The sequence below is a fragment of the Carcharhinus amblyrhynchos genome, chromosome 11 (assembly GCF_965287045.1).
Source record: "Carcharhinus amblyrhynchos chromosome 11, sCarAmb.v2.hapA, whole genome shotgun sequence".
Taxonomy (NCBI): Eukaryota; Metazoa; Chordata; class Chondrichthyes; order Carcharhiniformes; family Carcharhinidae; genus Carcharhinus; species Carcharhinus amblyrhynchos.
Window position 1 is genome coordinate 75,027,517 of NC_137334.1, and position 17,667 is coordinate 75,045,183.

Below are 17,667 nucleotides of genomic sequence, written 5' to 3' on the forward strand. Positions count from 1 at the left end.
GATTGATATCAAGAATTCAGCAGTATAAGCAGTTGAACGGAAATCTCGATCCATGACAGAGAAAATGAAAGTGAGAGTGTTCCACCTGACACTTGTTTTATTCCATAACTTTTTTATTTCTCAGTAATGAAAGTGGGATTTGTTGCTTGGTTACAGATGCTGTACATTATTTTTGGGCCATGGACAGCCTTACAGATATTGTCTGTGTGGTGATTTGTTGCTAACCTTTGGCTTATGCACAATAATTATATTCCACTAAATATTTACCATCTATCTAACACATCGTGTCTTGTGGCTTTGTAACAATAGTCCGGAAATTAAAGCTGGAGTGTTTGATTTGCAAATATTTAACCCATTTTTAATAATATTTCCATGTTTATTTCCAACGGATCAATGTCTTCACTAAAATGATTTGATTTGATTTGATTTATTATTGTCACATGTATTAGCATACAATGAAAAGTATTGTTTCTTGCACACTGTACAGGCAAAGGTTACTGTTCATAGAGAAGGAAGCAAGAGAGTGCAAAATAGTACAGGTAGTATGAGTTTGTTTGCGGAGATTTTCAACAGCAGTTTATCAGGGCATGTCGGTTTTCCTGGCTTCTGGAAAAGTTTTATTCTGACAAGGGGCAAATGTGATTTCAAAACCAGAAGCTCCTACTGCTGTTTGATTTACAAACGTTTGGATTTCAGATCAATTTCTGTTACATAATTGAATTACTTTCAGCATTACTTTTCTTGCTTGTGTCATTAGGCAAACATTTTCTACCTTTAATGGCCAGCTTCTCCACAATAAAATGGTACAAATGCACAAACAGTAATAGCTACAAAAAAACTGATTACCAACAAAGCAGATCATCTACAGGGCTTTATTCGAGGGAAAATAACTGGAAAAGTACAACTCAGGAACAGGCCCTTCCACCCTCCAAGCCTGCACTGATCATGATGCCCTAACTAAATGAAACAAAATCTTCTGTCCTTACTCAGTCCATATCCCTCTATTCTCCCCCTATTCATATACCCATCCAGATGCCTCTTAAATGTTGCTAATGTGCCTGCTTCCACGCATCCTCTGGCAGTGCATTCCAGGCACCCACCACTCTCTGCATGAAAAACTTCCCCCACTCATCTTCCTTAAACTTTCCTCCTCTCACCTTGAACCTGTGCCCCCTTATAAATGACACTTCCACCGTGGGAAAAAGCCTCTGACTGTTCACCCTGTCTATGCCTCTCATGATTCTGTAGACCTCTATCAGCTCTCCCACCAGCCTCCATTTTCCCAGTGAAAACAATCCTAGTTTATTTGACCTGTCCTCATAGCCAACACCTTTGAGACCAGGGAATATCATGGTGAAACTTCTTTGCACTCTCTCCAAAGCTTCCACCTCCTTCTGGTAGTGTGGCAACCAGGACTGCATACAATGTTCCAAATGCAGCCTAAGCAAGGTTTTATATTGCCATATTTTCCATGATTTCCCAACTCCTGTACCCAATACATTAAGAATGCTTCCAAACTCCACAACTTCCAGAATCCAACTGCCAAAAAGCCTGCCCTCCCACTTCTGATTCATGTGCCTCGCCACGACTGGATTGATGAGCCAAGTGGCCCACGATAACTCATCCTTTAATGTGGCACACTACCAAATCCCTCCCCCCTTTGTGCCCTTAACTAATATTTTAAAATAACAACAAAACTATTTACAAGATTATACAGAAAAAAGGGGAAACTTAACAAGTCCCTCACAAAATAAGTCTATCTGAAGACTTTCTAATTCTTTGATAGCATCATAACTCTTTAGCAGGTGCTTCCTGTAGCCTGAGTGATGTCTAATGCTTTTGTCAAGGTAATCCCTGTCTCTGCCAATAGTTTTTTGTACGGTGAGGTTATTCACGCCACAGTCTAGCCTATCTCTTAGCATATCATTGTGCATCAATTCGAATTCACATTGCTCTGATAACTGCCATGGATGCTACTAAAATTTCCCCTGGGTTTCTCATTGCTGTATTACATTTATAGAGTCATACAGAACAGGGAAGGCCTATTGGCCTATCAAGTCTGTACTGACAAAACTACACTAAATCTACACTTACCCTACTTCTCTGCACTCGGCCCATAGCCCTGAATGTTATGACCTTTCAAGTGCTTATCCACGTACCTTTTAAAGGTTGTGAGGTTTCCTGTCTCTACTACCCTCCCAAGCAGCACATTCCAGACTCCCACCACCCTCTGAGCAAAACAATTTTTCCTCAAATCCCATCTAAGCTCCTGTCCCTCATCTTAACATTATGCCAAATTGTTACGGTGACCAGCAAGGCAGATAAATGAACAGTCACTGGAAATCGACCACCTTGCCTGCCACAGGAATCGGAGCGGGCAAGGAGAGGACAATGGGAAGTTCCATTTCCTTTGGGCGGGGTTTTCTGGTCTCGGGTCGAGCAAGGCTGTATAATCCCGCCATGTGTCTTTTTGGGGGGAAAATAATTAAAGACAAGACAGAGATCAGAATGCTTTCAAACTCCATGACTCCCAGAATCCAACTGCCAGAAAGCCCACACTCCCACATGCCTCTCTGGGATTGGCTCGATGTGTCATGTGACCCCTGATCACTTGCCTCTTAAAGGGGCACGCTACCACACAAAGAAGTGTCCACTTTTCATGGATAGAGGTCGAAATTTATTTTCCTGATCTTCGGGTGATAAATCATGCACAATTTTGCATTGGGACATCTCACGCCAAAAGTTCACGTGAAACAAGAACATAAAGAATAAATGTGGCGACCACCACCTTTAATGAGGCACTCAGGCATTCCTTTAAGTGTTCCATTGCCTCTTCCTGAAATAAATGCTAACTTCATTAACATATGGAAATAGGGGGCAGTCACTTCATTTGGAACCCATTTGGGAAATTGATGTCTGTGAATGTAAGTCAATCATTATTAAGCCCACCCAGAAAAGACATAGCCTCAACATTCAGGAAGCAGACTGACACAAAATTTAAAAGGTTTCTCACCATTAAGATAGCCTGCGAATTGTTACTTTTGACTGTCATAGCTGAGTTTGGAATGTCATTCTCCCAAATAGATGTTGAAGGGCTCATTATCGGATTTGGAGGTCCTCTTTTCCAATAACTAGTCACAGGAGCTCTTGGAAGGTTAGGAATAGTGCTGGTTTTGCCATGGAGGCTGCTGCACCAGGGAGAACACCAACACCAGCATGGCAGCACAGACCTGTGGAGAGTTAAACAAGCAGGTGTAAGAGACACTTCAGTATGCTGCTGTTTTGCAGCAAAACAGTTTGCTTCAAAGGTGCAGACTATGAGGAGGCTGGGTGTCATCAGGCAGTGAGTCACTGACCTATGTCATCAGCAAAGATAGAAACCAAGCACCAGGCAGCACTGCCTGTGGTTCTGAAGGCAACAATGGCCTTCCGTGTCTTAGGCTGAGGCTAGAACAAGCAGGTGAAACAAGCAAAATCAGTCAGTTTGCCGTCACATGGCTTTTGAAAACTGATCAATTCCCTCTTTGCAAGGAGGCAACAATGCATCGAGGCATGCCAGTGTGCAGTAGGTGGGATTGTCGGATTTTTCCCATTCTCTGGGTTGCCCCAGGAGTGAGGCCTCATTGACTGCACACACATTGCCTTGGATTCTCCCATTAGCCAGCTATGTTTTATGACTGGCAAGTTATGCCCAGCTGCCCTGTGCACCTGATATGTAGAGATAGTCCCTAGCACTCACCAATTTACTACATTGGAGTAAGTGAACATGACAATTAGGATTATTATATTAATCTATTTCACAACATTTTAAATAAACTCAAATCCCATTGAGATTCAAATCATAAAGAAACAAAGTTCTTATTCACTTTAAAGCCACGTTTCCCCTCAAAAAAACAAAAGAAACTGAATATATTCCTTTCTTACGTTTCAGTTCTCCAACATTTCCGATATTTATTACTTAATAATTCACTGGCATTTACAATAACTTCAGAAACCGTGTAAGATGGGAACTTCAATCTGACAAAAGAAAATCCTCTTCATAATACCTTTTTTTGCTGAGGTCCTGCAGTGTCTGTTGTGGGACATGGGTAAATCAGAGAGAACACGAAAGTATAAAGGCGCTGCAGTGTCTGGTTCTTTGTTATCCTCAGCAAGTTGAAGCAGTGTGGGGAATTTTAACTCATAGACACTGACTGAGTTTTTCTCCTTGCAGGCATTGGTGTTCTAGTTTTCTCCAGAACCTGGGATCAACCCAGGTTGGCTGCACAGTGGCACAGTGGTTAGCAGTACTGCCTCACAGCACCAGGGACCTAGGCTTGGGTCACTATCTGTGCGGAGTCTGCAAATTATCCCCGTGTCTGCATGGATTTCCTCTGGGTGCACCAGTTTCCTCCCACATTCTGAAAGACATGGTGGCTAAGTGCATTGGCCATGCTAAATTCTCCCTCAGTGTACCTAACAGGCGCCGGAGTGTGGTGACTTGGGGATTTTCACAGTAATTTCATTGCAGTGTTAACGTAAGTCTTAGTGTGACATTAATAGTTAAACTTTAATCAACCCCACGTTTTTACAGGCGCATGGGTAACCATATCACAAACAAAATCCAACATGCCAGCATATTTCAGTGGCTCTTTAATATTGGAGGAAGTTGAACCACCTACTGGTCTTCTCCTGGTAAGTGAATAACAAAGAGTTTCAATATGTGTCAAAGCATTACAGTACTATGAGACACATTACATTCTGGGCATTAGTTGGTTCCAGTTGGTGGAGTGGAATGACATAGCATTAATCCATTTTCAAGCCACCAATCTCATGACAAGAGGGAGTGCAAACAAATTTGAGTGTAATGCTGCTGTTTTCTAACAAAAACTGTGAAAGAGCATGATAAAGAGGCTAAGTGAGAGATACAGAGTAACAGATGTCCTTAAGTGTATTACGTGATAATGTATTACCAGATAGTAATATGATCAAGGGGGCACAGTTAATGTCAAAATTGAGCTTAAATTACAACCCCTATTGCACACAAGAAACGTCTGCTGTTTTATACAAATAAGTTTTATTCTTTCGATAAAAGGAAGAGGCTCAAAATTTACTCATCCAAGTTAGCTGTGTTACCAACGATGATTGATGCACAACCTTATTTGTCCACACTATTTGTTTTGTGTATGCAATTCATGCATAGAGGTTAGTTAGAGAGACAATACGGAATACAACTTTCTCATCTAGTATCTAAATAATCACCTGGACAATGCCCACTGTATCATGTTGCAAAAATTAGAATAGAACTGTTAAGGCCGTGGAATAGATGCATAACATTTCTTTGTATTATCAATGTCCACAGGTGTCACACTGCAACAAAAGCAGGAAAGATAACAAGCAGTATTTACAAAATGATCAAATTAAAATCAGAGGAAGAATGTGAAATAACTTGCTGCCTTGGTTATTTCTCACAGTCCTGTTTCAGGTGATCTTTTTTATAGCTAGTGAAAAGAGGAAGAAAGGGAGCAAGTCAAACTGGGGAAGAGAATGATGAGAAAAGAGATGGGGCTGTATGTATAATCAGAAGGATGAAAAAACTTAGACTGAATATCATTAGGACAAATGAGTTGGCACAGTGTGAATCCCATAGCAAATCCAGCAAATTCTAAACCTATTGCGAGTAACATGCTTTACTGCAATATTACATAAAAGGCCCTAGACGCAGTGAAAATAACGATCGCAGTGCCTATCTGAGTGATCATAAATCATCTCCCACAACAAATCACTTGTCTTAAATATCATTAATGTAGGAATCAGCAGACCACAAGATGGTATACATGAAGGACAAAAAGTTAAACTGACAGAATTTGTGACCCATCTCCATCAAATGATTTGTGGTGACGCAAGGTTAAATTTATTGTACATCACACAAAACTGCAGCTTCCTGGATCACAGTAGCTCATGCCTGAAGCTCTAGGCAAATCAAATACCATACCCACATGAATGACGTTCTAACTTCCTTGCTCTTATTTAGCAAGTCGTAATCAGTTATTTGCAAACTTAACAGGTCATATACCAAGAGACAAAGGTGAAACTCACAGAAGCACACCTGCAGTCAACCAGTATCAGGGACAGGCCCACAAAGCAGATAATTCCACCCTCCCACCTAAAAGAGGAAGTGTGTGAATGGGTGACAACATTGGGGAGCTAAAATGGGAGCGAGATATGTATTTTAAATAGATCAAAATAATAGCAGATGCATAGAACTAAATCAAATATGCTCAGGTGATCTCAGAACTTGTGAGGCCAAAATCTGAGTGAATTCTATAGATGAAACCAAAAGATGGATCTCAGGATTAGAAAATGTTCAAAACAGATTTGTAAACAGGCTGAATTATTCCATAGATTTCCTCAAGGTTGTGTTCTTTGATGCAAAACACTCCTTCTTTCTCAAGCGGCATGGTGGCACAGTGGTCAGCACCGCTGCCTCATAGCACCAGGAACCTGGACTTGATTCTTGTCTTGGATCATAGAGTCCCGACAGTGCAGAAGGGAGTCATTCAGCCCACTGAGTCCACATCGACAACAATCTCACCCAGGCCCTATTCCCCCTAACCCCATATATTTACTCTGCCAATCGTCCTGACACCAAGGGGCAATTTACCATGGCCAATCCACCTAACGTGCACACCTGTGGACTGTGGGAGGAAAGCGGAGTATTCAGAGGAAACCCATGCAGACACGGGGAGAATGTGCAAACTCCAAACAGCAACCCAAGGTTGTGTGGAGTCTGCATGTTCTCCCTGGGACTGGTTGGTTTCCTTCGTGTGCCCCTGTTTCCTCCCACAGTTTGAAAGATGTGCTGGTTGGGTTCAGTGGCCATGCTAAATTCTCCCTCAGTGTACCTGAACAGGCATCGGAGTGTGGCAGCTAGGGGATTTTCACAGTAACTTCAATATAGTGTTAATGTAAGCCTACTTGTGACACCAATACTTAAACGTAACTTCTTTGCATGGCGATGTGTAAAATATACGATTCCCAAGTCAAGAAAGTCCCAAGTTTTTAATATTATTTCAACCTCCAAAAATACATTTGGAAACTGTCTCTCATTTAATAGGAGTCACTTTTCAGAAGTTTCCATGACCACCGTCATCTGACTATCTGCTGCCGGAACCTGCTTTCCTGACAAAATTCAATCTGAGGTGTGAAAAGGGATGCCAGGCAGTGCAGGTACAGACCTGTATGATCACACCGTGAGACAGAATATTGCACTTAATCTTAACAGCTTTTATGAGTGTTCAGAAATGATGGGATCCAGGGTTTATAATTGAACTGGGAGATACTAAATAGACTGGTATGCATAATAGGTCAGGGATCTGTACTTGCCTTGTTTGAGGTCAGTATAATATTTCAGCCTCTGATTGTAATCTCTGCCATGCTCAATATTGATCTGGACTTTGGAACAGGTGTAAGCTGATCACTGCTACTTCAGTCAAACTTACGCTGAATGATTCAATTTAAAAATTAGCATGGTATTGCAGCTTAAACTGTGTGCACTTACAGGTTTTGCAAATAACATTAACAAAATGATTGAAAAAGCAATTGAGAGACTGTGGCTCATCTTTCACCAGAAAAGGCTAGCGACTTAAGATGCATTTTATTATTGCAAGTTACCATTTACCATCAGCCGCAAGGATATATGCATGGAAACAGTACTGCAATGTATTTCAAGAGTGCATGCAGCATTGTGTACAGTGAACTGCATTGTAAAGTGGAACCCAAATAAATTACATAGCGAGTGGAATGTCCAATGATAATTACTGTAAGCTTACTGGCACATTCAGGCAAATGATCCAGTGACTGACTATGTAAACCAGGGGAAGGCTGGCATGGAATGTATGGAATGGGCCAATTGGAATCTATCAGCTTCTTTTGTTTTGTCCTGATGTTGTTGTTATAATGAACAGTGAGCCAACAAACTTAACTAACAAATCAAAATATAGTATGCTAATTTGCAAGCAAAATGAAACAACAAGAAAGGACATCAAGAATCACTGAAGTTGAAGGCTCCACTATCTGGGATGTCTGTAGACATAGGGGTGGATTTCCCATTCTGCCCACCACGTAGCGGATGAGGAGAGGGTCATTGAGAGGTCTGTTGACCTCGGGTGGAATTTTCCGGTTTCAGGGCGAGCGTGGCTGAAAAATTCCACCCATATTGCGCTAATCCCATTCTTTCAAATCCAGCGGGACCAGAAAATGCCTAGCTAATTTATATTATATTGATCTGATTCTAGCTTGTGCACATGTAGACTGCGCGACACAGTATCTGAGAACACTGTGTTAGTTATATCGTGGCCTTTTGGTTAAGATCAAACGTTGGATGAAGCCCGAGATGGGGTTCAATACCTTAATATGTCAGCTTGGACTTTGTTCACCTCTCTTGTGGGGACCATGAATTGGATTAAATTTGAATTTGGTTTTTGGGGCAAGCAAGGAGAAGGATTCACATCCACTCTGCGCATGGCTTTGTAACTTTAAGAATGAAGTAACCTTTTTTAAGAGAAACAGTGGGCCTGGTTTTACCATTGCATTGCGCCTGTTTTCGGGTGTGAAAACTTGGTAAAGTTGGACATGAGGCGAGTAGTATGATCTGTGCCCACCTCTGTGCCGTTGCCCACTTTACCAAGACCCGAAAATGGCCACAATCGGGACCGTGCCTGAAATGGGCGCAAAGGTCATTTAAATGTATTTGCATGCATTTAAATTGACTTAATGGGCTACATGCCCAATCTTACTGGCACTTTCCCCTTTACCACCGTGTCCACCCATCCAGAATCGGTGCAAAACAGACATGCTTCAGAGAAGTCCAATTCGGCATTCCAATCAGTGGGGAAGTAGGTGCCTAGCATCCAATGACTCTCTGCTTGAGATTGGTCAGGGGGTAAGGGAGAAGTGGGCGGAGGGGCGGGTCCACTGCCACTCTGCTTGAGATCAGTGTAGGGAAAGGGGGGTCTGCTGCCTCCCTGCCTGAGATCAGTGGAGGGGAAGAGGGATTTGCTGTCATTCTGCCTGAGATTAGTAGGTGGGAAGGGGGGTCTGCTGCCACTCTGCTTGACATCGGGGGCAGGAAGGAGGAAGAGGGGCCCATGATCTGATTGGGTGGCGGGGGTGGGGGGGATAAGGGTGTCAATGATGTTGAGGGGATGTAGCAATGTCTGTGGGGGCCAGCAGAGGCATTATCCAGCCTGGGATGGATGTGGCGGGGCAGCGGAATGCTATCATTTCTTTTCTGTGCACACGCAGTTGGGAGCTCTGATCGATGCTGCAGGATTTCGGGTCTGTTAAGCCCCGCCCACAGGCTTGTGCAGCGCAATTCAGAATCGCTGATATTTTTGCAAACAGAGTGCATATGGGGGCACCTGAGATTGGGTCTAAAAGTTGGATCTGAAACACTCCTAGTTTCAAGTCCACCCGGCACTCAGAATCAAAATGGTAAAATAGGGCCCTGTGTGTTGGTTTTCACATATATTCTGCATGACAACATCCAGTTCTACCTCATCACTATCACGCTTGACCTCCTGACTGTCTCTAAATTATCAAACACCTTGTTTAACATTTAGCACTAGATGAGCAGAATTTTTCTCCAACTGACTGTTTGGAAGACAATGGTTATTAGATGGAATTTAGTGGCAACAATGTGGGTTCTGTCCTCCAGTTGGGGAACTCGATCAATGTTTTTTGCCCATCCCTTATTGCCCTTAATGGCTATTTCAGAAGGCATTTAAGAGTCAACCTCTATAGATCAAGAATCATATATAGGGCAGACCAGGTAAAGCTGGCAGATTTCCTTCCCTAAAGGATATTAGTGAACCAGATAGGTTTTTGTGACAATAGACAATGGTCACCATTAGGTAGATTTTAAAAATTTCAGCTTTTAATTAATTCAGATTTTACCAGTTGCTATGATGGGATTTGAACATGGGTCCCCAGATCATTACCCTGGATCTCTGGATTATGGATCTAGTGACAACACCACCAGGTCACCACCTCCCCTCATTGGGGGAACACCTGTATTGTGTTTCCATGCATGACCTGAGCCTATTCTGAGACAATCAGGCACTTACCTGGACAAAGTCAGACCTACCGATCAGAGACCAGCAGCTTTGCATTACCATCAGCACCACTGAGAGCAGTAGCCACTCCTGGTATTGCCCCAGTGTTCATGCAGAGTTACACCAATGAACCCCAAGACAGAGATGAATGTGGGCAGGATGGAGCTGCAAAGGTTGGCCTCCTGACTGATGCTGATATTCTCCACTGGTCACACAGCACAGTGACCTGAGGGTGAGAGCAAGTGACTCCCTTCTTCCGTGAAGGTCACAGGCAAACTTGACAGGTTTATCTGAACTGTGCCCAACAAAGACGAGTCACACACCTGCCACTAGTTCAAGGCTCTCAATTGGCCCCTGATGGGAACATTGCTTGGAGGAGAACCACGAAGAAATGGGGGGAATGTGCAAACTCCACAACGACAGTCATCCAAGGCTGGAATCGAACCCGCGTTCCATGCGCTGTGAGACAGACAGTTTTAACCACTGTGCCATCATGCCACCCCTCTTGCAAACATTTATGAACCTGAACCTTGGTCATCCCAGCAAACCTGAAGCACCTACAAGTGGGTATGCCCACCTTCCAGCTGGTATAATGTTCAAGCCGTCAGAGCCATTTATGTTTACGATGAGTTTTCAAACTTGGTAACATGGCTTCCTTCAGTACTTTGGTGTCTGGAACTTTATCTTTCCATTTGATATTTAGAGTACAGTAAATTTAGCCTTCTTTCATTCCTGCCAAAAAAAAATCAAGTTCATTACACACATGAAAATAACTCACATGGCTGTTGCAAATATTGTTGCATAATTTTCGACCAAGATGTTAAGGGGAACCTTTGTATCACAAGGACAATGAGAATGTCCTTGGTCCAACACACTCCTCTCTTGCCTGCCCAAATCCCGACCATGTTCTCGTGGCAAGGATGAGACATTGTCAACTTATCCTACATTCTGAGAACAAATAAAGATCCAAATCTCCCACTGGTTCTTTTGAATGCAACCATACCACAAATCTCTGTGCATTAAAACCAAAATATATAAAACATGGCACAATGCTTTTTCAATGATACAGAAAAGGTATGAAATTTGGGTAGGGGTTTCCTTTATTTGTTATGTGTAATTAAATATTAACCCATTGCTTTTTAACAGTGCAATAATTTTGTTACAGGATAAACCTTTTTCCGTGTTGTCAATTCAGAAGTCGCCTGTAAACCATTAAATGTAAAAGTACCCTGGAGACCACGCATGATTTCGTATTTTACTGCAAATTATCCAATAACATCTCAAGGCTTCTTTTTTAAATTATTTCATGGGATAGGGGTATTGCTGGTCAGAATTTTATTGTTCATGGGGAGTACATGCAGACTCTACACAGGCAATGGCCGGAACTCTATCACCTTGCCCTCCATGGAATTGGAGTGGGCTAGGGTCCAACAACGGAAATCTCTGTTGACCTCGGCTGGGAATTTCTAGTCTCCTGCGAACGAGGCCATAAAATTCCGCTTAATGACCCATGCCAGGAATTGAACCCGGGTCTCTGACACTGTGAAGTAGTAGTGCTAACCACAGTGATATTGATGCCAGGAAGCAGAGAGGGTTAAGAACTAACGAAGCTTTATTTACACTCCAGGCTACACTGGCAGTTTCCCACACCAGCGACCTACGATATCACGTCCAGTGATGACATGCTTACATTAATACACAATGCTCAGTGCAGCTACCAAGAATCAATATAAATACATACCATTTCCTCCCATTTTAATATGAACATCCCCAACAATTTCAAGCAACTTGAAACAATTTCAATTATCAAGTAACAATAATCAATAAGTCAGATGGTTTGGAGGTTGTTATTCTTGGAATGGTTAACGGTGAACCTCTGCTGTCTTCTCCTTTGCACTAGTCCCAGGAAGGCAAAAGCTCCTGCCATTTTCTTCCTAATGGAGGCTCCCCATCTGCACTCCTTGCAACATGTTTTGAGCTGTTACCTTGCTTTTCCCATTTAAACAAGGCAACACCCCAAGTATCATTTTTTTAAACAATCCCAGCCCTATAATTGCACTGCGAAGGATCGTTACTCACATCCACCTCACCCAAAATGTCCAGAACACATACGAGAGTCTCCTTTATTGACTTTCCATTAATTTTTGTTTTCTCCTGGGTGGCTAGTCAGTGCCGTGTGCAGACCTTGCTGCCAGGTTTTGTGTTGTGAATTGCGGTATTGACACCAGGAAGCACAGAGGGTTAAAAACTAACAGTTTTCTTTACCAGGTGTGTTCACTGCAGATTCCTTCTTCACTCCAACAGTTTCCCACGTTAGTGACCTGCGACATCACTTCCAGTGACGACGTGCATTTATTAATACACAGTGCTTACTGTAGCTACTAAGACTCAATATAAATGCATAACGGTAAATTTAAAACAGTCAACCACTGGTGCAATTCATCGTACATATCAAGAAAGTGAATGAAGTGTACTTGTTACATAACGCACAAATTATTAATGCTGGCACCGCAGCAAATGCCTTCGACAATTCACCCTCCTCCCTTATCAAATACAGCAGAATTCATATTGCCTTCAAAAGAAATAAATGGTTAATGAATGATACAAGTTTGAAGGCGTGACTGCATTCAGTACTCATTATCTATTACCGAAATTACCAATCCCCCCGTTTTCCCTCATGCCAATTGAGGTTGAGCAGTGATTTACTGTCTAAAGACGTTACGAAGGATCACAACAAAAAGAACATCTGAAGGGATGACTCCTTGCATTTGAATCCCCCCTTCGCTTCAGACATGTTCTTGAACAGTGGGACATCTTATTATTACATTTGTACAATGAATCGCGAGTCTTTACTGCAAATAGTAAATTAATGATAACATAATTCAGCTCTGTAATTTCCCACCTCCAGCCAAACCATAGATATTTTTGTCAGCTGTTAATTACTGTCGCATGGCTCTGACACATTTTTTTAAATGACACAAGCTGAAAGGTTTGAAGTCGGCTCCCACAGTGCTGTCTTCAGACACCTGGTGCGGCAACGGAGGCTCCTCAGGAAGGCAGGAGATAAAATGAATAACAAACAACATGGACTGAGACAGGCTTAGATGAAAGAGATCTAATCAGAATCATTTGCACCTTCATCACACAATACTCTGCTGCTAATTTTTTTTTGAAACATAAGCCAGACAGAAAGCAATGAGATCTCGAAGAGGAGAAATCCCTACGAGGAGCTGTATCTATGCGCTTAAAAGTAATCCTACAGGTCTCTGAATTATAGATAACATTTATGTTATGAAATGGCCTGGGGAAACACTGAATAACATCCAATGAATACAATGGCATGCAGGACTATTTGGGACTTAGCAACGTGCCACAGTAATAGTGTATGTCTCTGACCACGTGAGCCAACACTGGCAGATCGAGTTGTGCGGAATGGAACGCCCAAGGGAAGTGCAGAACGTAAACCAAAAGTTTTGCAGGTCTCACAATAATTTCACAGCAGGAAACAGCACACGCAGAAAGCCCATCATGAATAGAAAATCTTCTGTAATGGCCCAACAATGATTTAACCTGTACACTTTGTGGTGATGTGATCGCATGAAATACTTTCCACATTCCATAGCCTCGTAGATTAGATTCAAAAAACCTTGATGCAGTGATTCAATTGTTTTCTGGGGTAGAGATTAGAATCAACTTTGGCTGATTGTCATAGTTACTGAGTTGACAACCATAAATCATTCACATATCTGTGCTAAAATGAGTTGACAAGGAGCTTTCCTGTACAGAAGTGAGATTAGTTCTTTATAAACTTTGTCGTAATCAAAATCTGGCCAAATTCCATGACCGTTCTGTGGTATTGTTGTTCATAAAACATTTTGACCTGTTTACAACTTGCAGCTCATTTGTAAGAATTGGTTGGAGTTAAATTGGGATATGTGGTTCCCTTTCTTGAGGCATTTACAGCCTCCTAAACACCCAACAATGTAGACAAGAAGCACGTGCATATTTCCTACTTGAAGGGCACTGACTGCCATGTTAAGTATGGAAAACGTAACCAGTGCAAAATTCAGGGCCTGGATTCTCTGGCCATTGTGCTGGTGGGATTCTCCAGTCCCACAAGCAGCGCACTCCCGTACATGGATTTCCCATCAGTGTGGGAATTCCCATTCACAGTGACGGGATCAGAGAATCCTGCCGCCAGCAAACAGCTCGTCACCTCCTGACGGCAGGAAACACGCAGCAGGGAGGCTGGAGAATCTCACCCCAGATCTGTTGTAAAATGATGTCCAAGGAATGCATGCACATCTTGCGTGAGTCGCACCAGAGGCCAAATTGGCGCAAGCAGATATTGTGAACATCTGCCAGGAGTATGCAGAGCAGGTAGATTGTGACCTTAATTACTGTGTAATGGTGATTTGATGCCAGTACTGCCATTAAGGAGCTCACTGCTCCAGCTAACACCTTTTCTTAATCACACAGGGATGAATACACATTCTGCAGCATGATGTGCCTCCAGCCCTAAGTTTACTGACATTGCAGAGGATGCAGTTCCCATGATGGTTTCTAAGATGGCACAAATATGCGGACATGAAAGAACTATTGACTCAATTCTACATGATCAAGCTGTGGCCAACAAAAATCCTTATTTCGAGTTACTAAAGCGAGACAGATTAATGGTCAGTGAGGCTAAAATCAGAAAATGCTGGAAAGGCAGCATCTGGGAGAACGAAACAAGGTGAATATTTTGAGTCCATCTGATTCTTCTCTGGACAAGGGATCAGCATTTTGTGAAAGCAACTCATGTTATCAATGGCCCTGAGGGGAATAGGGTTCAGAAAGAAAATGGAGGAGTGAGTTCATGGTCTTAAGTTGATGAACTCAATATTAAATCTAAAAGACTGTAATGTGCCTAATTGGGAGTCATGAAGAAGATGGACAAATTACTTAAAATGTCATAACATTCAAGGCTACAGGCCAAGCGGTGAAAAGCGACATTTGTGTAGATTTAGTGTAGTTTTGTCAGTGCAGACTTGATTGTCTGAAGAGCCTCTTCTGTACTGTACAACTCTATGAAACCCCTTCCCAAACTCCCACAATATCCCTCCCCGTCACATCCCCCACCCTTGGGACATTACCCCTTGGTACTGCCCGGTCATGACCATCACCCCCCGATCAATGCACTCACCTGATCTCCCCTGCCAGGTTCTGGTGTAATTCATATTGGTGTGAAGTTGGGATTCTCATTATGTCACTGACGGTGGGTGAGACTGGGGTTTGGGAAGGTGGGAGGAGGGCAAGGGCAACAGAAAATCTTGAGGGATTTTCCATTCCCTCTGCTGAAAACGGGATTGGAAAATAACTTCCTAAAATTGTACATGATGCCGTATTTGCGCGGGGAGTTGCATGAACACTTGCCACCTCATGAGATAGTAGTCTTAGTTATATCAATTATTCCATGCATAATTTATAGTTTGTATCAACAGTAATTGTTAATTCAAGTTGATGGTTCTGCTATGTGTGAATGTAGAGAATGGTGTAAGCTTGTTGATAGTTTCTTCATTTGGAGCTGATCATGGTTCATGGCGTTCCTTCCTTGAGGATTGTAACAATAGATGTTGACAAAAAGGACATGATTGATGGCTTGAACCTTGGTGCTCTGAGCAGAGTGGAAAGCAATTGGGTTAGATGGATTGGCTATGCTAAATTGCCCCTTAGTGTCAGGGGGACTAGCTAGGGGAAATGCATGGGGTTATGGGGCCTGGGAAGGTCTGTGGTCAGTGCTGACACGATGGGCTGAATGGCCTCCTTTTGCACTGTAGGGTTTCTATGATTCAGACTGAAAGGGTTTGAAAAGGGACTTTGGGGTGAGGGGTTGACGCAACTGACAGTTTTGAAAAACTCAGATATTAAAGAGAAAAGAGGGGTTAGGGATAGACAAATTCTTTGGAAAGGTTTGACGGATATTTTAGGGAGCGTTCTGGTGTCAGTTTTGTGATATCAAACAGGGTATTGTGGCACCTCAAAGAGTATGAGATCCCTTGAGATCTTTTGGATGGGCCAACCCTGTCTCTGCTTGTAGCACTCCCAGCTCCTGAGTCAGATGGTCATGGGTTTAAATCTCACTTCTGGACTTGAGGACAAAACAAAATTCAGGCTGATGCTCTGGTGCAACACTGTTGGAGATGCCATCTTGTGGATGAGGCATTAAACTGAGGCACATCTGCCCTGTCAGGTGGATATTAAAAAAAATCCCACTTTGAAGGAAAGCTAAGGGGATTATCCCTGGTGTGCTGGCCAATACTTATCCCTTTGTCAACATCGTAAAAACAGATTATCTGCTCATTATCACATTGCTGTTTGCGGAGGTTGCTGTGTCAAAAAGACTGCCATGTTTCTTTCAGCAGTGACTGCACTTTGAGAGTATTTCACTCGCTGTAAAATACATGAACATCCGGTGCTCATGAATAGTGCCATATAGAAGCAAACCTTTCTTTCTTTTCTCATGGGGAAAAGATGACGTGGAGATACCAGCGTTGGATTGCGGTGGGCACAGAAAGAAGTCTCACAACACCAAGTTAAAGTCCAATAGGATTACTTGGAATCACGAGCTTTCGGGACACTGCTTCTTCAACAGGTGATGAAGGAGCAGTGTTCCAAAAGCTTGTGATTCCAAATAAACCTGTTGGACTTTAGCCTGGTGTTGTGAGACTTCTCACTATGGGGAAAAGAGGCACTATAGAAGCATTTAGGAAACTCCCAATCCACAAATGTCCAGTTTATACTTGATGTCAAGTATGAATTACATATTATTCTATATGGCAGGTAACATTGTGTAATGTATGATACCATTCATAGTCTAGTAATAACTGAATGAAATAATCTCACGAACAAGGACCATTTTCGAAGCCCAAATTCAGCATCAGTTATATTAATTCATACTTACACTGCAACTTCCCAGTTGTAACACAATTGTTATAATGTGCATACTATAAATAGTGCAGACTAAAAGATTTTCACCGGTCTTTGGACTTGCCTGGGGCTGTGAAACAGAAGATTCACTTCAGGCTGATCTTAAAGTGAAACTCAACAGTCAAAGCACGAACTGGACTCATGGGCTGAATACAGGGGCCATCCTTTCTCTAAGCCGTGTGTGCACACATACACAGTAGGATTGCATGAAATGAATGCAATCTCATGGGCCATAAGGTACAAACGGGGCTTAAGCCACACTTTTGCTGAAGCTTCGTTCAAGGATTTTGCCACAACATTTAGGAAAAGCTTTCAGATCTTCCAAAATTCCTCAGGGAAAAAGCCTCTTCAGGTTAAAATCACTCCAAGGTTTGCATGTACTTTAATCCCAATGTTGTGACTAGCTGAGTGCTTTGATTTTGACTTGTTATATAAATATTCTGACAGAGTTAGTGGCCCCCTTTCACAGTATCTTACTCAGCACTGCAAATGGAAGCAAAGGGAAGGAAAACAGATTTCTGTATGTAGCAACACATGCAGGCAGAAAACGGGTGACAAGATACCCAGTTCACAGAATCAACCCCACCCACCCACTAAATATCAT